The sequence below is a fragment of the Aethalodelphis obliquidens genome, unplaced genomic scaffold (genome assembly GCF_003676395.1).
Source record: "Aethalodelphis obliquidens isolate GAN/ISIS:26980383/991018 unplaced genomic scaffold, ASM367639v1 scaffold17, whole genome shotgun sequence".
Taxonomy (NCBI): Eukaryota; Metazoa; Chordata; class Mammalia; order Artiodactyla; family Delphinidae; genus Aethalodelphis; species Aethalodelphis obliquidens.
Window position 1 is genome coordinate 2,481,062 of NW_020837961.1, and position 24,611 is coordinate 2,505,672.

At 44.2% G+C, this 24,611-nt stretch overlaps 1 long non-coding RNA gene and 1 pseudogene across 3 annotated transcripts; one reads left to right on the top strand and one right to left on the bottom strand.

Moving 5' to 3' along the window:
• The first annotated feature begins 2,190 nt into the window (after positions 1-2,190).
• Positions 2,191-4,045, top strand: LOC113625902 (mitochondrial carrier homolog 1 pseudogene; annotated as a pseudogene).
• Positions 4,046-5,841: 1,796 nt separating this feature from the next.
• On the bottom strand, positions 5,842-24,498 carry LOC113625904 (uncharacterized). Of its 3 annotated transcripts, XR_003434928.1 has the most exons (4): positions 24,197-24,498; positions 23,395-23,533; positions 21,421-21,513; positions 5,842-6,036 (listed from the first exon to the last, which is right to left on the bottom strand). It is a non-coding gene; the product is annotated as an uncharacterized LOC113625904 (long non-coding RNA). The 3 variants fall into 3 exon arrangements; XR_003434926.1 differs by having other exon boundaries at positions 23,395-24,498; XR_003434927.1 differs by lacking the exon at positions 5,842-6,036 and adding an exon at positions 12,143-12,244 and having other exon boundaries at positions 23,395-24,498.
• Between the last annotated feature and the right edge of the window lie 113 nt (positions 24,499-24,611).

A 24,611-nucleotide genomic window follows, 5' to 3' on the forward strand; every position in this document is an offset into this window, starting at 1 on the left:
CGGTTCAGCTGCTTCTTGAGTATTCCCTTAAAAGTGACCACTGGACCATGCTGTTGGAAGGAGGCTGTGTGTTCAGGTCATTAAAAAATAACAAATCTTGGACTTCCCTGGTGGCGCAGTGGTTAAGAATCCTCCTGCCAATGCAGGGAACACGGGTTTGAGCCCTGGTCCAGGAAGATTCCATATGCCACGGAGCGACTAAGCCCGTGTGCCACAACTACTGAGCCTGCGTTCTAGAGCCCACGAGCCACAACTACTGAGCCTGTGAGCTACAGTTACTGAGCCCACGTTCCACAACTACTGAAGCCCACGCACCTAGGGCCCGTGCTCCGCAACAAGAGAAGCCACCACAATGAGAAGCCTGCGCACTGCAACAGAGAGTAGCCCCTGCTTACCGCAACTAGAGAAAGCCCACACACATTAACGAAGATCCGATGCAGCCAAAAATAAATAAATAAAATTTAAATAAATAAGTAAATAAATCTTTTAAGCTTCAAATGGAGAATTTAGATCATAATTATTTAGTACACGGTTGAATTGGAATGGGATCTAGGAAAACAGAATTCCTCTGTACTCAGATTCTTGAGACATGCTGGATGAGGACTCTGTTCATTTCAGTTTACTTTTATATCTAGGAAAATACTCAGATATGATAAAGTGATAATACTTGCTGAAGTATTTCCATTAGTAGTATAACATCTACTGAGAAAAACTGTCTTTATTCAGCTGACATAACTGAGTACCTAATACCTGCCAGGCCTGACATATAGTTATAAGGAGAAATAGACTTGCTGTTTTTAAGGAGTTCACTGTTTTACAAGAGACAAATCATTATAATATATGTATAATATGTATAATTTGTGTATAATAATGCGTATACATAATAACATGTATAATACTCAAGATGTGGGAAAAGAATGGGAGATTCAGCTTTGGAGATCTCTAACAATTTTATAGGGGAGACACCACTTGATCTAAGTCTTCTTAAATTCCAGAAAATACTTCACCAGCAGACACCTGTTAATATTATACATATAGCATGGCCTAAAAACTGTTTAAGAAATTAAAAATTAAAAACCAGTGAAAGAAAAGCTGTTATTCCCAAAGTATGGGGGAGAACAAGATGGAATGTTAATGGTAGAACATCTGATAAGAATGAGACCTAGATTCTCAGTTTATTGAGGAAAAAGGTAGTGTGCATCCTGATGGTGTAAATACATGAAAGTCAAATAGAAAAAGAACTCTCCATGTATTCACAGTTCATCCAGATTTGCTCCAAACTCAGAACTGTAAGCAAAACTCGACTATTAATTCTAGAGTACGTTCAGTGTTTTCATTCCTTATTCAAAATCTAAGAATGTTTGAGAGATGCTTAAATGACACATATTATCTACCCAAAACTTTCAATTGCTCAAAGACTAACTCATGAGACATTTTCATTTGTATATGGAAAACGTTTCCTTCTAGTCATGTTGTTTGCCTAAGTAGAATTTTTTTTATAATTAATTTTTATTTGAGTATAATTGATTTACAGTGTTGTGTTAGTTTCAGGTGTATAGCACAGTGAATCAGTTTTACGTATACATAGATCACTCTTTTCTAGATTCTTTTCCCATAGAGGTCATTACAAAGGATTGAGTAGAGTTTCCTGTGCTCTACAGCAGGTCCTTATTAGTTCCCTATTTTATGTATACAGTGTGTCCGTAACAGTCCCAATCTCCCAGTTTATCCCTCCCCACCCTTATTCCATAACCATAAGCTTGTTTTCTGCATCTGTGGCTCTATTTCTATTTTGTAAATAAATTCGTTTGTATCATTTGTTTTAGATTACACTTATAAGCGATACCATATGATATTTGTCTTTCTCTGTCTGATGTACTTCGCTCAGTATGACAGTGTCTAGGTGCATCCATGGTGCTGCACATGGCCTTATTTCGTTCTTTTTTACGGCCGAATCGTATTCCATCGTGTATATGTGCCACAGCCTCTTCATCCATTCCTCTGTCCACAGACACTTAGTAGATTTTTTAACTTACCGGACATCAGTGTTGGGGAAAGGTGGAACCGGACCCGGAGCCAAGCCGGGCGGAGTGGCAGCAGGCGGGGTCGGGCTCTGGGAACCGCGGGCCTGGGGCCCAGAGATGGTGCTGGCCGCCAAGGCTCTTTCCGTTGGGCTGCACACGGGAGTGACGGTGCTCAAACAGCCGCTGCTCTAGCGAAGCTGCTCATCCTACGGGGTCGCGAACCGCTGCCCGCCCCCCACCACTGGGACTGGCGTGCCGGAGAGGAAGTCCTCTCCCCACCGAGCGTCTCCACCCAAGCCGAGGACACTGCGCGGTGGGTGGGAAGCTAGTGCTGTGCCGAGGCCTGAGCCCCTGGCTGGCGTCGACCGCCCTCTGCACCATGACCCAGGCGCCGTGAAGAAGGTTCTCCCTCCGGAGGAGACGGAGCAGGTTTCCGTCAAGCCTGGCACGAAGACGTCTCTGACGACGGTGGTGAAGGAGACCTCCTACCTGATGATGATGATGCAAGGCATGTCCCACGTGCTGGCCCACCCGCTGCGTGTCATCTCAGTGCACTGCGTGGTCCAGTTCATGGGAGGAAGGCCAAGTACAGTGGAAAGTTGAGCTCCATTGGGAAGATTTTCACAGAAGAGGGGCTGCTGGGATTCTTTGTCGGCTTGATCCCTCACCTCCTGGAAGGTGTGGTTTCCTTGCGGGGCTGTAACCTGCTGGCCCGCTTCCTCAGTGCCTACCTGGTGGGTGACACTCCAGGGGGGCTGGGGAACGACCAGAATCCAGGTTCCCAGTTCAGCCAGGCCCTAGCCATCCAGAGCCACCCCAGATATGTGATGGGGATGGCAGTGAGCGTACTGACCTACCCCTTCCTGCTGGTGGGCGGTCTCATGGCTGTGAACACCTGCAGGCTGGGCCGCCGCCTCACTCCTCAGTGTTCGAATCCGGATCCGCTGCTGGAAGGACCCGAGTGTGCAGGGCCAGTTCTTCCGAAGCTCCAGCCTCCTCTGCCGGGTGTCATCAGGATCATACCTTGCCCTGGAGTAACCTGGATCACCTAAAAAAGCACACTGTCTCGGCCAGGACACCGTGGGTGAGGCCGACCATCGTGGGACACGTGTAAGATGACCAGCCCAGCAAGACCTAGATGTGCTCCAGGCCAGCTGGGCTTCAGTTTCCGTAGGTGCCATGCAGGGGCTGGGTGGCATGAGACTGCGTCCAGTGAATTGGTCACTGTTAGGCCTGGGGAAGGTGGGGCAGAATCCCCTGGCTTTGCAGATTTCCCGAGTCTGCCTCCTGCAGGGGGCCAGAGAATGGCTCGTGGAGCCTGAGGTTGGATGAGCAAAGGCTCGTGAGGTCAGATCCCAGCCCCCATTCACAGCCCTCAGGTCAGCCCCCCTCTTATCCTGCAGCTCAGCTGGGAGCTCTGCTCTCCAGCTTTGTAAATAGGGTGTGATCCCTTTTCAGGAGCCACCGTCATGTCCAGGCCTTTGCTAGGAGGCTGTCTTCGTTTTTCTCAACACTGCTTTTCTGATAAGGAAGCACCTTCTAAATGGAAACCGTGTGACTGCTCAGAATGTGTCCCCCTTGTCAAATGCTCGTCGGTTTCGTGGTGATGCCTCACGTGCAGGATATGGTTACTTGTGCGGCTGTGAACACCCAGATATTAGGTAGATCAGTGTCTCTAGTCCTATCCAGTTGGAAGTTCCTAATAAGATTTGACCCTTTTTCCCTCAAATAAATGCATTGGTGGTGATTTCGAAGAAAGTAAAATAAAATAAAATTGCCAGGTCTTTTAACACCATTTATGAGAAATGTAAATGGTAACAGACCCAGATTGTGGGACTGCGTGGGCTAAAAGAAATGCCTTTATAATTTATAGTAAGGCAAATATTATTGTTTAAAATTATTTGTATATTATAAAATTTATAGTATTTAATTTTTAAACAGCTGATTTTTTAAATTCTCTACATATCTTTTAGTGGAAGATAATCAATTACCATTAAACTGAAATTTTAAATAAGCACTAATACGTATTGCATGCTGATGTGTCACCAGTGTTCTATATACTTTATATCAATTTGCTTTTTAAGAAATAATTTACATGTTCAAAGAATATAATCAAAAAATGAAAAAGGGGCTTCCCTGGTGGCGCAGTGGTTGAGAGTCCGCCTGCCGATGCGGGAGACACGGGTTCGTGCCCCGGTCCGGGAAAAATCCCACGTGCCGCGGAGTGGCTGGGCCCGTGGGCCATGGCCGCTGAGCCTGCGCGTCCAGAGCCTGTGCTCCGCAACGGGAGAGGCCACAGCAGTGAGAGGCCCGCGTACCGCAAAAAAAAAAAAAAAAAAAAAATGAAAAAGGTATAGAGTGAAAAGCTTTCTGGCCACTGAAGAAATACTTCAAAAATTTCCACCAGGAAATTCCAGCTTTAGGGGAAATCAATGCTACCATTTTCTTAAGTGTTTTTCTTGAGCTTTTCTGTGATTATACAGACATATATATATATATCTATATATCTATATATATATATTTCCATCTCCTGTTTTTTACACACTGTTTACACCTTGCTGCTTCTGATTAGCAGTATATCCTGGTAACATCTCATTCGATGGCATAAACATTTCCTTGCTCTTTATTACAGCATGGTATGTGATTGCATGAGTCCATCAGAACAAACGCTTAGAGATGGATATTTAGGCTTTTTCCACTCTATTCTTACTATAACAGCACTGCAATAAATATCTGCTACAGTTATCAGTTTGCTCATTTACAAGTACATCTGTTCAATAAATTCCAGCTAGAGGAAGTGCTGGTAGAGGTATGTGTGTGCATTTGATAGATATTGATAGATACTGTAAACTGTTTTATGTGGTAGCTATATCGATATACACCCCCTTGAGCAGTATACCTGTCTCCACCAGACGGTCACCTCCAGAGGTGTTATTGATCTTTTTGATCTTTGCCAGTCAGACAGGAAGTGCCTTATTTTGCTTTAAATGGATTTTCTTATTAGTCCCTATAACAATAAGTACTATTATCATTACCATTTTCTATATGAGAAATTAAAGCTTACAGAAGTTGGGATACTTGCTCAAAGTTACTCAGATAAAAGGTGGAAGAATCAAGATTAAATTCACCCTTGTCTGTGTCTTAAACAAAACTCCTAACCATTAAGGAACACAGCCAAATTGTCTTGAAACTTAAATTATATTATAATTATTTTTGATGATTCAGAACTTAATTCAAAAGGTGCAGCAGGATTTTGCAGTATCTTGGTGTCAGCATTATCACTATAATTATCACTGAACAATAGACGTGTGTCCTAGTTTAAAAAGCATCCTTGTAGATAGAAGGCAGGTAAACCGGCTTCAGTGGTCTTATATGCTATCACGAATTCTGAAAAATTTCACCGCACTCCCCAAAGCTTCAGCCCTCATAATCCACACCCAGTGGCTTGGTTTCACAGCTAGTTGAACACAGAAGGATGAACTTATATTAGCTGAAATAAAACTTCATTAAGCCTAGGATGCTGATGTCACAGTAACATGCTCAAAATCTAAAAGATAACACGAGGATTACATAGCACCTTTCTTCTCCATAGTTCCAAGTGCTTTGCAAATATTAAGTTCAGGTCTTCCTCACATGTTGACGGAGTAAAGTCTGCAAAACAAACAACCAAAACCATGTGACTATTCCCTGTCACCTCCTGACTTTACTGGAGAGACGGTATGTGGAGTGGAGAAACCAACTAGATGGGAATCATGCACTCACATCATTCCAGGCTGCAATTTGGAGACCTCACCTACGCCGGTACTGGTGCAGGTTGGACTTGTTTGCAGCTCTCAGTGGCGTGTTTGAGGTCTCTGCCTGCCTGGAGAGGTTTCACAAAGAGGAACCACTGTCACCACAAGCTCAGCTCAGAAGCCATGAAGTCTGCCCAAGAATCTCCTGGGAGGCGTTTCATGTCGACGGAGAAAACATGGAGCATTCACCAAACGGTGCGGGGCAAATGGGGGACCATCTGTAAAAGCAATAAAGTCGGACATGTAACGCACATCTTGTACCAAAATGAATTCCAGATGCATAAAAGATTTAAATGGAAAAGAAAAAAAGTTATCTCAGATGGGAGAGGGATTTTATAGTATGACACAATACTCAGAACCCATAAAAGAAAATATTAATGAAATAGACTTCCAATTTTTAAAACTTCTGCATAGAAAAATCATAAAGTCAAAGATGACAAGCTGGGAACATTTTATTCTGTAGACTGAAAAAAAAATGCACAATGTGAGAGTTGTGAGTTAAGTTTTATTTGGGGCAAAAGGAGGACTAGGGCCTGAGAGACAGCATTTCAGAGAGCTCTGAGAAAATGCTCCAAAGAGGCGAGGGGAGGGGGGAGGTCAGTATGTACGTGACTCTAGTGAAGGGGGGACGTGCAATCAAGCACACATTTTGGCAGAAGTTTGCTGCTACTCTCGAGGAGCAGATGTCACCATGAAGGATTTTAGTGCTTTTCTAGGTATGAGAAGATGCAAGAAACTGGGTTCATAAAATCTTCTCCTGAAAATATCTAACTATCTGAAGACCTGTTCTGCCAGTTTCTCCCAGAGCACAGAGGGCCTCATTCCTGATCTCCAGCCTGAACTCCTTTTAGGGGGTGTTGAAGGTCAGCAGCTGCAGCGCCTCATGATTTAATCCTTGTAGAGGGAGCTGGCAAGTGCCAGTTTGTAGTTGGCAGTTCCAACTATTATCACAGGCAAGTACTTACTTCTGTAGTTCACAAAGAGCTGCTACAAAGTAAATGAGAAGACCAACATCCTTAGAAAAGTGGCTGAGGAATATGAACTTACAGCTTTCAGAAATGGGAATATAAATGGCTCCTTTTTTTAATGTAGTAGCATTTGTATTTTATTTTCATTTATTTTTAATATCTTTATTGAAGTATAATTGCTTTACATTGTTGTGTTAGTTTCTACTGTATAGCAAAGTGAATCAGTTACACATATACATATATCCCCATATCCCCTCCCTCTTGAGCCTCCCTCCCACCCCACCATCCCACCCCTCTAGGTGGTCACAGAGCACGGAGCTGATCTCACCGTGCTATGCGGCTGCTTCCCACTAGCTATCTATTTTACATTTGGTAGTGTGTATGTGTCCATGCCACCCTCTCACTTCATCCCAGCTTCCCAATCCCCCGCTGTGTCCTCAAGTCCGTTCTCTACATGTGTGTCTTTATTCCTGCCCTGCCACTAGGTTCATCAGTACTGTTTTCTTAGATTCCATATATATGTGTTAGCATACGGTATTTGTTTTTCTCTTTCTGACTGACTTCTTTCTGTATGACAGACTCTGGGTCCATCCACCTCACTACAAATAACTCAATTTCGTTTCTTTTTATGGCTGAGTAATATTCCATTGTATATGTGCCACATCTCCTTTATCCATTCATCTGTCAATGGACACTTAGGTTGCTTCCATGTCCTGGCAACTGTAAATAGTGCTGCAGTGAACACTGTGGTACATGTAGCTTTTTGAATTACGGTTTTCTCAGGGTATATACCCAGCAGTGGGATTGCTGGGTCATGTGGTAGTTCTATTTTTGTTTTTTTAAGAAACTTTCATACTATTCTCCACAGTGGGTGTATCAATTTACATTCCCACCAACAGTGCAAGAGGCTTCCCTTTTCTCCAATAAATGCCTCTCCAGCGTTTATTGTTTGTTGATTTTTTGATGATGGCCATTCTGACCAGTGTGAGGTGATAGGTACCTCATTGTGGTTTTGATTTGCATTTCTCTAATGATTAGTGATGTTGAACATCTTTTCATGTGTAAGGCCAGACACTATAAAACTCTTAGAGGAAAACATAGGCAGAACACTCTTTGACATAAATCACAGCAAGATCTTTTTTGACCCACCTCCTAGAATAATGGAAATAAAAAATAAACAAATTGGACCTAATGAAACCTAAATGCTTTTGCACAGCAAAGGAAACCATAAACAAGATGAAAAGACAACCCTCAGAATGGGAGAAAATCTTTGCAAATGAAGCAACTGACAAAGGATTAATGTCCAAAATATACAAGCAGCTCATGTGGCTCAATATCAAACAACCCAATCCAAAAATGGGCAGAAGACCTAAATAGACGTTTCTCCAAAGAAGAGATACAGACTGCCAGAAATGGCTCTTAAACTCATGTTCAAACTCACGTGAGAAAAGAAAGGCAAATTAAACTACACTGTCTCAAGAATTCAAAAGCTGTTAACAGCCTCAATTGGCCAGGCTCTAGGGGAAACTTGTATGCTCATGCTGGTGACAGTAATTTGGTCAGATTTCGGATTTATGAAAACTCAAATGCTTATGCTCTTTGACCCACCAATTCTACTTCTAGGGGAATGGAAGTTTGAAGAGGGTAGTCAGGAAAGGATTCGATGGAAAGGCAAAGTCTGAAGGAAGTGAGGGAGTGAGCTGCGCTGATGCAGTGGGAAGACCAGCCCAGTCAGAGCACCTAAAGCTAAGATGAGTGGAGGGGGGCAGGGGTGGTAGGAAGAGGGACGGGGAGGGAGAGGCAGGCGGGTGGTGGGACAGCAGGAGGGCCAGTGTGGCCAGAGTCGGGAGAGCAAGGGGGAGACCATGCGGGAGATGACAGAGAAGTTTTGGGGGAGCAGGACAGAAACACACATACACACATATGTATACACATCTGAATATATACATATATATTCTTTTTCAGATTCTTTTCTGTTATAGGTTATTACAAGGTATTGAGCATAGTTCCCTGTGCTGTAGAGTAGGTCCTTGTTGTTTATTTATTTTATATATAGCGGTGTGTATCCGTTAATCCCAAATTCCCAGTTTATCCCTCTCCCCCTTCCCCTTTGGTAACCATAAGATTGTTATCTATGCTTGTGGGTCTGTTTGTTTTGTAAATAAGTTCATTTGTATCTTTTTTTAGATTCCACATATAAGTGATATCATATGATATTTCTCTTCGTGTGACTTACTTCACTTAGTATGATAATCTCTAGGTCCATCCATATTGCTGCAAATGACATTATTTCATTCTTTTTTATGGCTAATATTCCATTGTATATATGTACCACATCTTTTTTATCCATTCTTCTGTTGATGGACACTTAGGTTGCTTCTATATCTTGCTTATTGCAAGTAGTGCTGCTGTGAACGCTGGGGTGCATGTATCTTTTTGAATTACAGTTTTGTCCAGATATATGCCCAGGAGTGGGATTGCTGGATCATATGGTAACTCTATTTTTAGTTTTTTAAGGAACCTCCATACTGTTCTCCGTAGTGGCTGCACCAATTTACATTCCCACCAGCAGTGCAGGAGGAAGGATGTTCCCTTTTCTCCACACCCTCTCCAGCATCTGCTGTTTGTAGACTTTGTGATGATGGCCATGCTTACCGGAGTGAGGTGGTGACCTGCACTTTTGAAAGCTCACCCTAACTGCTGTGCTAAGAACAGGGAGCGGGATGGAGCAGTTAGGAGCGATGGGGTGAGGCGCGAGATGACAACGGGTGGCCTCAAGATGACAGCAGCAGAGGTGGTGGGAAATATCCAGACTGTGGGTGTGTTGTGAAAGTAGTCACTCGGATTTATGACAGATTCTACGTGGGGTTGAGAGAAAGAGTCTAGAATGACTCTGAGATTTCGGACCTGAAAAACTGGAAGGGTGACCTTCTATGAACTGTGATGAAGGAGTCTAAGGGGGAGCAGACTGGGAAGGAGCTCAGGTGTCCAATCACAGGCAGGACCACATGGAGGTGCTCATTAGACACGCAAATGGAAGTACCAGCTCAACAGCTGGCTATGGGAATTTGGGGTTTGCGGGAGGGACCCAGGCCGAAGCTCTACAATTAGGAAGTCAGCACATGTAAAATGGTCAGCAAAGCCTGAGAACTGGCTGGATGAGAGCATCAAGTTAGTGCATGTAGACAGGGGAAATGGAAAAGCATCCTCCAGTGCACCAACACGTAGAGGTAGGAGTGGTCAGAGGAGCCACAGAACAGACGGGGAAGGAGCAACAAGCGAGGCTAAGAGCAGAACCCAAGGATGGAGTCCTGCGAGCCAGACAAAGGAGGTCACCCAGGGGGCACAGTGACAAGTTCCCACACTGCCGTTGGAGCGGGAAGAGGGGCCTGAGAACAGGCCATTCCGTCTGTCGTAGCGATGTGGGCCATCAAGGAGCCTGACCACACACAGTCTTAGATGGTGGGAGGGTGAATGCGAGACCGAGGTGGGTTCCAGAAAGCAGAGAATCAAGCCCCAAGATGTTACTACCGCTCATCCAGAAAAAGAATGAAATAATGCCACTTGAAGCAACATGGATGGACCTGGAGATGAGCACACTAAGTGAAGTCAGCCAGAGAAAGATAAATACCATGTGATATCACACTTATATGAGGAATCTAGAGTAGGACACGAATGAACTTGTCTAAGAAACAGAAACAGACTCACAGGCATAGAGAACAGACCTGTGGTTGCCAAAGGGGAAAGGGGGGGAGGGATAAATTAGGAGTTTGGGATTAACATGCACACACTACTGTATATGAAATAGATAATCAACAAGGACCTACAATATAGCACAGGGAACTATATTCAATATCCTGTAATAAACCATAATGGAAATGAATACGAAAACTACATATATTATATGTATTCTATATGTATATAACTGAATCACTTCTCTCTACACCTGAAACTAACACAGCATTGTAAATCAACTTTGATTTTTTAAAATGGAAAAAAAAAGCTATTACTATCAATTTACAGGAAATATAGGAGAGACAGGAACATGCTGGAAGAGTCATGAGGATGCAGTAAGCCGAATCCAGAACGTGGGGACTTCCACGGGGAAAATGAGCTTTGTATAAAAAACCAGAAAACATAAATGGCATGAAAAGGGGGGGGGGCGAAACTGTTAGAGACGAAAAACCACCTCTAAATACAATATGTTGAGTGCCTGAGTTGAGCCAATCTATTATAAAAGAAAGATGTTTTTGAGACAAACTAGGAAATTTAACCCCTGATCGTGTATTTATTGTAGCTTTGTTGCATGATATTGGTATTGTGACTGGCATCTTTTAGAGTCATTACGTGTTAGAGATGTACAGTGGATGATTTACAGGTGAATGATACGACGTCTGGGATTTGGTTTAAGATACTCCAGATTTAGGGAAGGCAGGTGCATGAAGTAAGATTGACAAAATGTTTACAGTCTTTGAAACTGGGTAATGATATATGTCTTTCTACCTTTGTGTATGCTTGAAGTTTTTCAAAATAATTTAAAACAAAAAGACAAAAGCTAAATTCAAGACATATAAAAAAGCAGTAGCAGTGCTGAAGGGATAGCCATAAGGAAAGGGCGCTTGAAAGGCTTTTTAGATTTTTTTCAAGGTGGGAGAAATGAAGGAACATTTGTATGCTATGGGGAAGGTGAAGCAGAGAGAGAAAATGCGATGGTGCTGGAGAGAAGGGAGAATGGCTAGGGTAAAGTCTCTGCATAGAGAAGAAGTTTTGAGATCTGGTGCAAACGTGGAAGAACGGACCGGTCACCCACAGTACCCACAGTAACAGGAGGTGGGCACGGGTGCGAGAGGCTCGGGACATAGGAGACAGGCGCGCCTTGAAATCCTGGAGCTTTCAGTTCCTTCAGGGAAATAGAACGCAGGGTCACCAGCCGAGCGTGAGGCTGGGCATGCCCTGTGGGAGGTCTGGGCAAGGAGGATGGTTTGTCCCGGAGGCCGGGCGAGGGGGAGGGATGGTGTGATTACCAGGCAGCGTTCAAAGCCTACTGGGAGTTCAGTGTCCAGAAATTAAAATGAGCCTGATCGGCAAGAGTTTTTCTCTGGCCAGAAACCATGGATGAGCTCAGGGGAGGGAGAGGTGGAGTTTCAACCAGGCTTGTGGTCTTGCCAGGGGAGTATTCAGACGGGAGAGAACCAAGGGCGTTGAGAACTGTATTCTTATTTTTTTTTTTTTCCGGTACGCGGGCCTCTCACTGTTGCGGCCTCTCCCGTTGCGCAGCACAGGCTCCGGACGCGCAGGCTCAGCGGCCATGGCTCACGGGCGCAGCCGCTCTGCGGCACGTGGGATCCTCCCGGACCGGGGCACGAACCCGCGTGCCCTGCATCGGCAGGCGGACTCTCAACCAGTGCGCCACCAGGGAAGCCCCGAGAGCTGTATTCTTTAGAGTCAAGCTAGGCTGCTGTAACAAAGCAATCCAACATTAATTCTGAGACTTAAAGCAGATTTTATGTCTATTTCAAGCCACAGACCGAAGTGACCGTTCCAGGTTACTGGGTCTCAGCTTCAGAGGATCCTTTAAGGGGCAGAGGGAGGGGCTTTCTCTCTCGTTGGTCTTTCGTGATAGGGCTTTGTTCCCATCTGAATCGTGGGTACTGGGAAGCAGGCACATCTTTACCCGTTATCAGGAGGGGAAAGAACGCATGAGGAGAAAGCACTGCGCTTGTTTTAAGGGCCCAGCCTGCAGGGGTCGCACATCACTTAGGCTCTTATTCCGTTGGTAAAAGGTTAGTCCTACGGCCACATTTAAAACAAGGAAGCCCAGGAAATGTCGTGTATATGACCAGCTGTGTGCTCAGCTATAATTCTAGCATCTTGGAAGGAAGGAGGATGGATAGGGCAGGTGGATAATTAGAACTCTCTGCAAGGGAGTGAAATAGTAATTGACCAAGGAGAGTATGCTAGGTAAGGAGGAGAGGGGGGGTCCGGGGGGCTGAGCCGTGACCGGGAGGTGGTGGGTCGAGGGGCTGCAGACCTCAGCACAGGAACAGGGTGTCAGGGACCAGAGGCGCCGGGGGTGGCAGTGGTGGTACCAGAGCATGCTGGCCATTGAGAGTATGAGGTCAAGCTCTAGGGTGTGATCTCACGGTGCATGACTGACCCAGGCAAAAGCCTAGGAAGAAAGGAAGTCAGGGGGCTGAGGGCTGGAAAGCTGAAGCCCGAGCCAAACGGATATTGAAATGACTTAGAATCATGACAGGACTTTTCCTGGAGACGAGGACAGGGCGCCAGCTGCTAAAATCTCTGAGAAATAAGGGCAAAGGGCAGTGAGGCACAGGAGGTGGTGTATCTGATGACATGAGATTCAAAGCTGGGGATGGGGGGAGGGGAGGAGTTCGAAAGTGGCCTCGAGGAGGAAGGAGATCCCAAGTCCATTCCACGCGGCTTACGGGACCTCAGCTCGCCGACCAGGGCTTGAACCCAGGGCCGCGGCAATGAAAGTGCCAAATCCTCACCACTAGGCCCCCAGGGAACTCCCCAGACATCCTTCTTACAAGAAAATTTTAAATGATCCTTAATGTTCAGTGAAAATAATGTTTCTGGAACCCTCACAGGTGGAAAAACTTGAGCATTTTTCTCAAAGCCTTAGGAAATGAGAAGCAAATATTTATGTCCTCTGGGTCTCTGAGTGAACCCACACTGGGAGACTCTGTCCAATATCCAGGTCATTTTGTCTCTTTAGTTAAAACAAATATATCAAACGGCTTGTCAAATCTGCCATGCGGTAGAATCAAGCCACACTATCATCCAGTTTTAAGGAACTATAATTCTTTTGAATCCTTTCCAAGAATCTCTCCCAGATCATTCCTGTCGCGTTTCTAGTTTATGAATCAGGACTTTCATTCATTGATTTCTTCAACAAGTATTTCTTTCCTTAACCGTTCCAGCACAGCTTTGTCCTAGGCACTTAGGAGGTTATAACGCAGTCCATTTCCAATCCCACAAGGGTTTGCAATCTATTTGGGATGGCAAGAGGAAAACAAGAAAAAAGGAAGGAAGGAAGGAAGGAAGAATGCCTTTGAAGTGGTCAAAATATATGTATCTTAAATTCAGAAAAAAATATGCGAAACCCATGAAACAAAAACTATGAAACTTCATTGTGGGACATGAAACAAGGCTTGCAGAGGTGGAGAGACTTTCTGAGTTCCTGGATGGCAAGAGTCAGTATTGGAACAATATCAAATATGCCCAAATTCATCTAAAATGCAGTGCACTTCAGTAAACATCCCAACCCAGATTTTTACAAAATTGACAAGTTGATATAAAAATGATTGGGAAAGGTAAATAAGAGCCAAAAAAATTTTTTATGAGAATGAGAGTAAGTGAGGGACTTGGCCCTTGAAAATTTAGAGGAAATCAAAATATCCTCTAAATCTATAATGACGAGAGTCTCATTATTGACTGGAAAGGAAAAAACAAATACGTAGAAGAGAATAGAAAGTCCATGAAAAACAGTTGGAAGTTAATGCTAACTTCTAACAGTGAGTTTTTCATATGTTGGACACCAGTCTAATTTTTAATGTTTAGAACACAGTGATTTTTTTAAAATTTGACTTGGAAAAAATTATAATGCTGTAACAAAATTCCTTCCATTCTCATCTATTTATTTACGTAAATACAGTTTCTCAGCGTTTACGTCTATAACAACAAAGGAAAAGTATGAATTAATGTTAAACCTGTCTGATTCTTGCAATGAGTAATATTTATCCATAAGAGTGAATAAGGTGAATCTTAGCTTTATCTGTCATTGAGAAATGCATTTATAGCACAATTTTATTTTTTATGTTTAAGAATTATAAATTTTTGTTATATTGATAAATTTTGAACTAGAATGATAGGATATTTTAATTTAGAGCTTCATTAGCCCAGAAAATTAAATTTATATATATATTTTGTTACAGAGTATAATTGAATAATCAAAGATTTTGAAGTATACAAATTGTTTTACATTAAGATAAAATTATGTGGGACAAGTGAAATAGAAATATTAGTTCAAGGATATCAAAGAATGATGCAAAATCTTTGCCTGTTAAAACAAGAGGTATCATGCAGATTTCATTTGATATTTTATTGTACAGTATATTGATATAATTGCTTATGTGATTGTTTTTCTGTAATAGTTTGTCTTGTGAGAGTAGTTAAAAGGATAAGATTCCAGTGCCAGACTGATGGTTTCTAATCATTGCTTGGCTGTTCTTTAGCTGTGCACAGCTACTTAACTGCGTGTATCAGTTTTCTCATCTGTAAAATGGGAGTGATAATACTACTTCCCTCATAGGGTTGTTGCCAGGGTTAAATGAACTAACAACAAGAAAATGCTTAGGACAAGGTCTGGGACACAGTAAGTGTTACGGATGGCCTTCCTATTATTTTTAAGAAATAGTGTGCCACACCTGAGAATATCAGAGATGACTGATCTATTAATAAGAAACATTTGATATGCAAATTGGCAAACAGTCTGCTTAAATAACAATTGCTATGCCATATGTTGTTATTCATTCAACAAATACTAACTTGGCTACTGGTTTGTGCTGGTCTATGTGATGTATCTTTTAAAAATATTTTATACTTTTTATAGTCACTAAAATAAAAAAGTAACTGCTCTAACTTCTTAATGTATAACAAGGTTTAAAGGAAACGTATGAATCCAAATTTAATTCCTTCCAGCAATTAATCTGAAATCATATTTTGCTGTCTAGTTTAATCCAAATCACAACTCATGAACTCCTCTTGTGTTTTATAAAGACAAAAACAATTTTTAAAAGGTTGAAAGGTTAAATAAATTTGAGAAAGGCTGGCTTACACCATAAAGTTACTAAAATGTTGAATAAAAGTACAAGGTTGTCAAAATACCTGCATTAACTTTTCTAGTTGGACTCCAGCACTATTTATGTGGCATTATTATATAAAGATACCACTGAATGACAACATATGCATGTTTTTTTCAACTGAATAAAATTTAACTATAGGCTTGGTCAGCATCACTGGTAGGTGCCAATGGATCCACGTTAACTTTTTCATGCCACTAGTTTTTTTTTTTAATTGAAGTATAGTTGATTTACACTTGTGTTAGTGTATCAAGCCACTCGATTTATGTTCAGTGCACTGAAGTACTAATGCACTGCTATCCGCCTTGGCAGTGCTAAGCAATGGACTGAAAATTCAGCCAGTGCTTTCCAGTCTATAACATTAATGAGTTTTACAAAGTATTTAACTCACCACAACAATAATTAGCTGTGCTTTTGACCTTGATTAATGAATGGAATCTCCATTATTCTTGGAAGGAATGCAGACAGAGAACAGCAATGCTTAAACTTTCTTGGGTTTGGGGGCATCAAAGAGAATCTTAAAAGTATGGTCTTTCTCCAAAAAACTGCACATTCTTGCAAGACTTTGTGTAGAATTTCAGGGGATCTGAGTGATGTTTCTCAAAGTGTTGTCCACAAACCATCTGCATCCAGTTTTCTTTTTTTTTTTAATTAATTAATTTATTTATTTTTGGCTGCATTGGGTGTTCGTTGCTGTGCGCGGGCTTTCTCTCGTTGTGGCGAGCAGGGGCTGCTCTTTGTTGCGGTGCGCGGGCTTCTCACGGCGGCGGCCTCTCTTGTTGCAAAGCACGGACTCTAGGCGTGCAGGCTTCAATAGCTGTGGCACGTGGGCTCAGCAGTTGTGGTGCACGGGCTTAGTTGCTCCGCGGCATGTGGGATCTTCCTGGACCAGGGCTTGAACCCGTATCGCCTGCACTGGCAGGTGGGCTCCTAACCACTGCACCACCGGAAAGTCCTCGCATCCGAATTTGTTGAGGTTCTACGTAAAGTTCATTTCCTGAGTCCCACTCTCACTAGATTGGAATCTCACAGGATCAGGCCCAGAAATAGGACTTGAACAATGTCCACAAGTGAAACTGTTTAAAAACAAACTTTACTTTTTATCAAAGGAAAACACACACACACAAGCACATTCATATCTATCATTTAAAAAGTCAAATAGTTTCCAAAGAAGATATACAGATTGCCAACAATCACATGGAAGGATGCTCAGCGTCACTAATCATTAGAGAAATGCAAATCAAAATTACAGTGAAGGGGCTTCTCTGGTGGCGCAGTGGTTGAGAATCTGCCTGCCAATGCAGGGGACACGGGTTCGAGCCCTGGTCTGGGAAGATCCCACATGCCGCGGGATGTGAGCATCCCGTGTCACACCCGTGAGCCACAGCTACTGAGCTTGCACGTCTAGAGCCTGTGCTCCGCAACAAGAGACCGCGATAGTGAGAGGCCCGCGCACCGTGATGAAGAGTGGCCCCCGCTTGCCACAACTAGAGAAAGCCCTCGCACAGAAACGAAGACCCAACACAGCAAAAATAAATAAATTAATTAATAAACTCCTACCCCAACATCTTCTTTTAAAAAAATAATAATAACAATGAGGTATCACCTCACACCGGTCAGAATGGCCATCATCAAAGTATCTACAAACAATCAATGCTGGAGAGGGTGTGGAGAAAAGGAAACCCTCTTGCACTGTCGGTGGGAATGTAAATTGATACAGCCGCTATGGAGAACAGTATGGAGGTTCCTTAAAAAACTAAAAATAGAACTACCATACCACCCAGCAATCCCACTACTGGGCATATACCCTGAGAAAACCATAATTCAAAAAGCTACATGTACCACAATGTTCACTGCAGCACTATTTACAATAGCCAGGACCTGGAAGCAACCTAAGTGTCCATCAACAGAGGAATGGATAAAGAAGATGTGGCACATATATACAATGGAATATTACTCAGCCATAAAAAGAAACAAAATTGAGTTATTTGTAGTGAGGTGGATGGACCTAGAGTCTGTCACACAGAGTGAGGTTAAGTCAGAAAGAGAAAAGCAAATACTGTATGCTAACACATATATATGGAATCTAAAAAAATAAATGGTTCTGAAGAACCTAGGGGCAGGACAGGAATAAAGACACAGACGTTGAGAATGGACTTGAGGACACGGGGAGGGGGGAAGGGTAAGCTGGGATGAAGTAAGAGAGTGGCATGGACATATATACACTACCAGATGTAAAATAGATAGCTAGTGGGAAGCAGCCGCATAGCACAGGGAGATCAGCTCAGTGCTTTGTGACCACCTAGTGGGGTGGGATAGGGAGGGTGGGAGACGCAAGAGGGAGGAGATATGGGGATATATGTATACCTGTAGCTGATTCACTTTGTTATACAGCAGAAACTAACACACCCTTGTAAAGCAATTATACTCCAATAAAGATGTTTTAAAAATAAAATAAAATAAAAAGTCAAATAGTACTAAAAGGCTTTATAATAAAACCCAGCGGGGGCTTCCTTGGTGGCGCAGTGGTTAAGAATCCGCCTGCCAGTAAAGGGGACACGGGTTCGATCCCTAGTCTGGGAAGATCCCACATGCCGCGGAGCAACTGGGCCCGTGAGCCACAACTACTGAGCCTGCGCGTCTGGAGCCTGTGCTCCGCAGCGGGAGAGGCCGTGATAGTGAGAGGCCCACGCCCCGCGGTGAAGAGTGGCCCCCACTCTCCGCAACTGGAGAAAGACCTCGCACAGAAACAAAGACCCAACACAGCCAAAAATAAATAAATTAAAAAACAAACAAACATGGGTCTCCTGCCCCACCCTTCCCCACAGCCAGTCCCAGCCCTACAGGTTACCACCTTCAACTTTTCTAGCTAGCTTCACTGATATCTTCCTCCATCTCTTTAAAAAGTTATATGCTTCTGTCACTGTTTCTTGATTTGCCAATTTAAGTCCTTGTCTCTTGACTTCCCGCCATTGTGAATAAATACTAGACTATCCCTCCCTTACCCCGACCCCACTTTTCTTCTTCCCTCCCCCAGCATAGTTACGTATAATTTTTGTTAAATCAATAGCTGACGTTACATTAGTGAGACTATATAAATATCGGTCACTCAGTGACCAAGAGCCAACTAACGCATTGCAACCACTTTTTCTTTTCCTGCACACGCTTTCTTTTTTTCTGAAGTTAATAATTGCCTCATTTTATCATTTGTTTGGTTTTCCAGCTGCCTATCGTTAATTTTTCCCCAATGCTCCAGCACCTCTGCCATATACTTATTAATAATATACTCCTTACACTCGAATACTTCGTTCTGTTTTCCTTAGCTACCTCTGGAGCCCCTTCCCTTCTCCTGCCCCTAGCCTGTTTTCGAGAGGTCCTGGGTTGCCCTTCCTGCCACCCAGCTGCTTTTTTTCCTAGTATCTTGTTGCCTGTATCTTCCCTTTTCTTGTTTTAATCCCCTATTTTGCTAACGTACGTACATCTTCCAGCTGCCTGAAAAAGAATGGAGGTACAATGTTTGAGAACTTGTGTATCTAAAAGTGTGTGTATTCTACAGTACTGATTTATGGTTTAGCTTAGTCCAGGATCCTAGGATGAAAACAGTCTTCCCTCTGAACGTTTAAGGTGCCGCTCTGTTGTCTGCCACCATCAAGAGCAGCTAGAAACGGCTCTGATGCTGTTCTGAGTCCTGCTCTTTTTTTTTTTTTTTTTTTTTTTTTACGGTACGCGGGCCTCTCACTGTTGTGGCCTCTCCTGTTGCGCAGCACAGGCTCCGGACGCGCAGGCTCAGCGGCCATGGCCCACGGGCCCAGTCGCTCCGCGGCATGTGGGATCTTCCCGGACCGGGGCACGAACCCGTGTCCCCTGCATCGGCAGGCGGACTCTCAACCACTGCGCCACCAGGGAAACCCCCTGCTCCATTTTTTTGATTAGCTTTTCTCTCTGAAAGGTTTTACAGTTTTTTTCCCTTACCCAAGATGTTCTGAAATTTAATGATGAAATGCCTTGAAGTTCAAGGACATGTCGTGTTCTGGGCAGGCCCTATCCATATGGGGACACCTCTCCTTCAGCTATGGGAAATTTTCTTTTATTATTTCTTTGATGATTTGCTCCCCACTGTTTTCTCTGATCTCCTTTCTGAAGCTCCTATTAGTAATTCTCTGGATGGATTCACCAACATTCTCATCTTTCCTCTTCTATTTTCCATCTTTCCCAACTTTATCCTTCAGTTCTTTTCACTGAATATTTTATTTACATCATATATTTAATTTTCAAGAGAGCTTTCTTGTTGAGTGTTCTTCTTTCATCGCTTCCTGTTTTTGTGTTACAGGCATATCTACTTTGTCCCTTTGATGCTATTAATCAATTACAGCTTTGAAGTCCCTTTCTTCTTGCATTGTCTGTTTGCTCCAGTTCCCTTTCACTTCTGTGTGTATTTTCCTTAGCATGTTGCAGGTGTTCATCACATGGTTACCGATTCCTGGACTGCCCCTCATACTGAGGAGTGAGACTCTAAGCATTTTAGAAGAAATTCTCTGTGTGGAGTACTGATTTGTGAAACCCACAAGCAGGTGCTCTAGTAGAGGACCGGCTTTCCACTGGGCTCCTGCCACGGCAGATGTCTGGAGAGCTTTTGTCTGCCGCCATCCTCTCCCTCTGGCCAGGCACTCACCTGATGCCCCTCTTTGGCCCACGGATGGATAGACGGTGCCTGGTAGTGCAGGGTGAGGAGAGGAGGGCCCTGGGGTCTAACTAGTTCACGTGTAGACCTTCACCCATCCTTCAGGGACCCTCACCTCCCAAGTGCGGAGGCTTCAGAGTCTCAGGGGGGCTGGCCTGCGTTTTCATTCTTGGGTTTGAACTCCTCCTCTCTGATCAACTAGTTACTCCTCCTTCATCCACTTTCCACCTGCAAACACTTGTCCTTGGCCAAATGTTTGTGGAAATCTCTCCTGCCCTTTGTCCTTGTTCCTTGCAGGCCGACACCTTCTTATTCCTCTGCTGTCGTTTTAGTGGGCTTTGAGGAAGGGGAGGTGGGGCAGAATGTGGGTGGGCAAGTCCCAGTTTGAAGCAGAATTCCAAAGTAATTTTTGTGCAACAAACAGGGAAGAGTCAGTGGCTAGGGCACAGGCGGCATTGGCACACCAGATGACTACTGGCTAAATACGAGAACTGGATGAATTCACATAGAATTCACGAGTGAAGAGCAATGAAGTATGATGTCTGCTGAACTACTGACTTAAGCGGTCATCAGACCCCCAAAATAAAATCCCTGTCAAATGAACAAGTGAACAAAGAAGAAAAAAAAAAAAGATAAAGGAAGGAAGGAAGGTCACACACATGTTATGTGTAGCTATTTCTACTTACCCAGCTTGCAGATGGACACATGACCATAACCATCTTTGTACCTCCCTGCATCCTCTAAATGTTATGCACTGTGTTTGAGTGTGAATGAGTGTGTGGGAGAGGGTTTCTGTATTGCTCCCAAGACCTCACCTCTGGAGGTGAAATAAAGTCCACAGAATCTGAAATATGTGCATGAATTTAAGTGCCTGGACCAAAGTTACACACCTTAGAGGCATTAATAAATAGGTAAATATTACCTGAAAAGAAACTTTTTTTTTTTTTTTTTTAATTTGGAAGAAGGAGTGTCTTGTGGGCAGTTTTTTAAACTGAGAAGTAACAGTATCAGATCAACATTTTTACATTTAATTTGTTCAAAAAACCCCACATCCCTGCTACCGATTACCTCACAGAATCCACGTACGGAGCTGGAGATGCAAAAATCCATAATCCTCGGTCCTGTCAATAGTTGTATTCATGGCCAGTTAGGGTAATGCTCCTTCAAATATAGGAAAATATGCAATAAAAAATTGAGTTTGCTATGTTTAAATTCTTTTTAAAATTTATTTAAAAATTATTTTTCACACAACTATGTATAACATAGACAACTAACAACCTAGCCTGTGTATAGCAAAGGGAACTCTACTCAATGCTCTGCGGTGACCTAAACGGGAAAGAAATCCAAAAAAGAGGATATATGTGTATGTATGGCTGATTCACTTTGCTGTACAGCAGAAACTAACACAACATTGTAAAGCAACGATACTCCAATAAAAATTAATTTAAAAATTATTTTCACCATTCCTTTATTCTTCCCTCTTATAAATGATTTGCAAAATGACATCAAAATATGAAAACAATAGAGGAGGTCCATTGGTGATGACTGTTCCCCTGGTACACTGAAAGTTAAGCAGGTAGGGTTTATTTGCCTCAAATAACAAGCAATTGAGGACAGAAAACAGGACCCTCTCTTATACACTGCTTTTGGCTTCAGATACTAGCAAATTATCTCACTGAATGGGGAAGGTCAGCCGGGGTACAGGGACTGTGGCTCAATAATGTTATTGAGGGACACACCTCCCTGCTCTGGCTGGTTTCATGCTCAGGCTGCAGCAAAAGAACTATCGCGTTACACGTAGAGATACAACCTCCAAAGGAAGGGGAAACCCCACCTCCCTCCTTATAGCTCTCTATGAAGAGTGCAGAAACTTCCAGAACACCTCCTTCCCCTCCAGCTCCTTTCCCTCTTGCCTCCTGTTCCCCATTAGCTCATTCCTGAGCTACCACCTTGCAAAAGCAACGGGATTTCCCGTAGATCTTTCAGACTCAGGCTGGGGACAGTGTCGGTCTTCCCTGAGGCACGCAGGCCTGAGGGAGGAACGGACACCTGAACAAAACTGGGCTTCTTTTGGGAAGAAGGGGGTAACAGGTATCAGGTAGGCTACAGGCTCCATGACATTCTAATTGTGGAAGCAAAACACCTAAAGCAATTTGCAGAACTCACACTCAGACTGGAGGGAACGCTCACCGGGACTCAGAATGGAATAGGACCAGGAAGTCAGCCTTCCCCATCTGAGACCTATTCTGCGTCTCCAGACCCTCAGGATATTGTTTGGGTTCCTCCTCCTTTCCACGGCCGCCTGCAGGAGCAGCCGGCAGATTACTGTCCAAGACGGAGGATGAGGTGTATGAGACTATGGAAGGACCAGTGCTGGAGCCTGGGACGGCACTAAGCCTCAGGGCTGAAGCAGTGACCAACGGATGCCAGGGGACTCGAGGGGTTTCTGAAGAGGCCCGGAACAGCCAGGAGGAGAAACAGTGAAGCTGGGGTGCAAGGGCTGTCTGGAGCTGTCTCCCAGAACTCGGTGGGTTAGGATTTTTGTAACACTTAAAATCCAAAGCGAGAAAGGTGTGGCCAGAGCCAGGATGAGGAACAACGTGGAGTTGAGAGGAAGCAAAGTGGGAGAAGGGCACCATTTCAGTTCCTTTTTTCTCCCCTAACTGAAGTGTTGTCTGTAGTTGTAAATGCACACTTTTCCTTTGCCCAGTCAGGTCCAAAATTGAGAAAGATGGCGGGGCAGGCTGAGTTTTTAATTGTCCCTTGTGGATGATCCCACAGACTTGGACAGGGGTGGGACAGGAACAGCCCTTGGAGGTGAGGAACCAAGGACACCATACCAAATTCCTCTTTGGTACGCTGTTGCAAAAGCTGCTAGGCACACCACGAGTATGCAGATTTTAGTTTTAAGAATAAAAGATATTTTCTGACCAAGGATGGGGTAAGGAATGGTGGTGTGTGGCCGGCCATAATATGACTGAGGACCTTGTCTTAATAAAATCATAACAGATGAGACCAATACCTGAAATACAGGATACTGACCAGTACTGGCAGTCCTGTGAGGTAGATGCTTTCAATAAACAGAAACAGCAGAGCTGCAAATCAGGGTTCTGTGCACACTCCATCATGGGAAAGGATGAACCAGCATGAACATTTAATTCACCATTTTAATGGTGAAAATCTGAAGGAAAAAAAAAATGACTGCGTTTCAATTTCTACCACCTTTCCCATACTTATGTGAAATTTCAGCACATCTTCACGCACAGCTAGTTTCCCACCAAGGCCAGAAACCTACGCAATAAAAAATGATAATGCAAACTAAATTGGGCCCAGAAGAGATATGTTGGATTATATTTCTATTCATGGAAATACATTTGCCTTTTTGAGTCTCCAAGAGTCCTCCTTTCAACAAGTCTAAGAGAATCCAGGTGAAGCGCTCAGTGACCGCGGCTCATGCAGGACATGGCGTGGGTCGGGATCTCACCACCGAGTAAACGCTGGGCAGCCAGCGCTGGAAGGCAGGTCCCTCACACCGCAGCCGGGAGTTCTCACAGACCCAGGGAGGGGCTGGCAGGTGAGTGAACTCAGGTACCACGGTAAGACCTCCCTTCCCCACACCAAACAGCGTCCGCCTGGTATCAGGTTAGGATGTGCTCTGTTACATGATTAGGAAAGCAGTCCCTTGTTCTAAAATAGCTTAAGTTTCTAAATCTACGTAGTGAATTCCACGTGCAACTTTTTACGTAACTATGGGATGGTGGCCCAAGATGCCAAACAGCAAATTACTCGACCAAATATTAAAAAACCCCAAAACCTCATGAAAGCAAACCTGGAGAACTCTCACGTGGATCCGGCACAAGCGCCAGTGCCTGGGGTGTCGCGAGATTCCGTCCAATCAACCCCTGAGCGGCGACCTCGTGCAGGAAGCCCGCTCCCCCAGCGCACGCCTCCCGCGAACGAGGCCGCGCACCTGCACAGGCGACAGCCCAGGTTCAGCGGCTTTGTCTCAACGCGACAAAGACCCGACCTGCAGCTCTCCGGGGCTCCGAGGGACGCAGCGCCCCGGGGACCCCCGCCGCCTTCGGAGCCGCGCCCCCCTACCCCCTCCCACGGGTCCCGGCCCCAGTTCCAGCACCACCCCTCCACCCCGGCCCCCCAAGGGACCCCGCCCCGCGTCCCAGCGCCCTCCCGCTCCCCCGCCCAGCGTCCTAGCGCCCTCCCGCCCCCCCGCCCCAACACCACCGGGCCCCGCCCCCCGT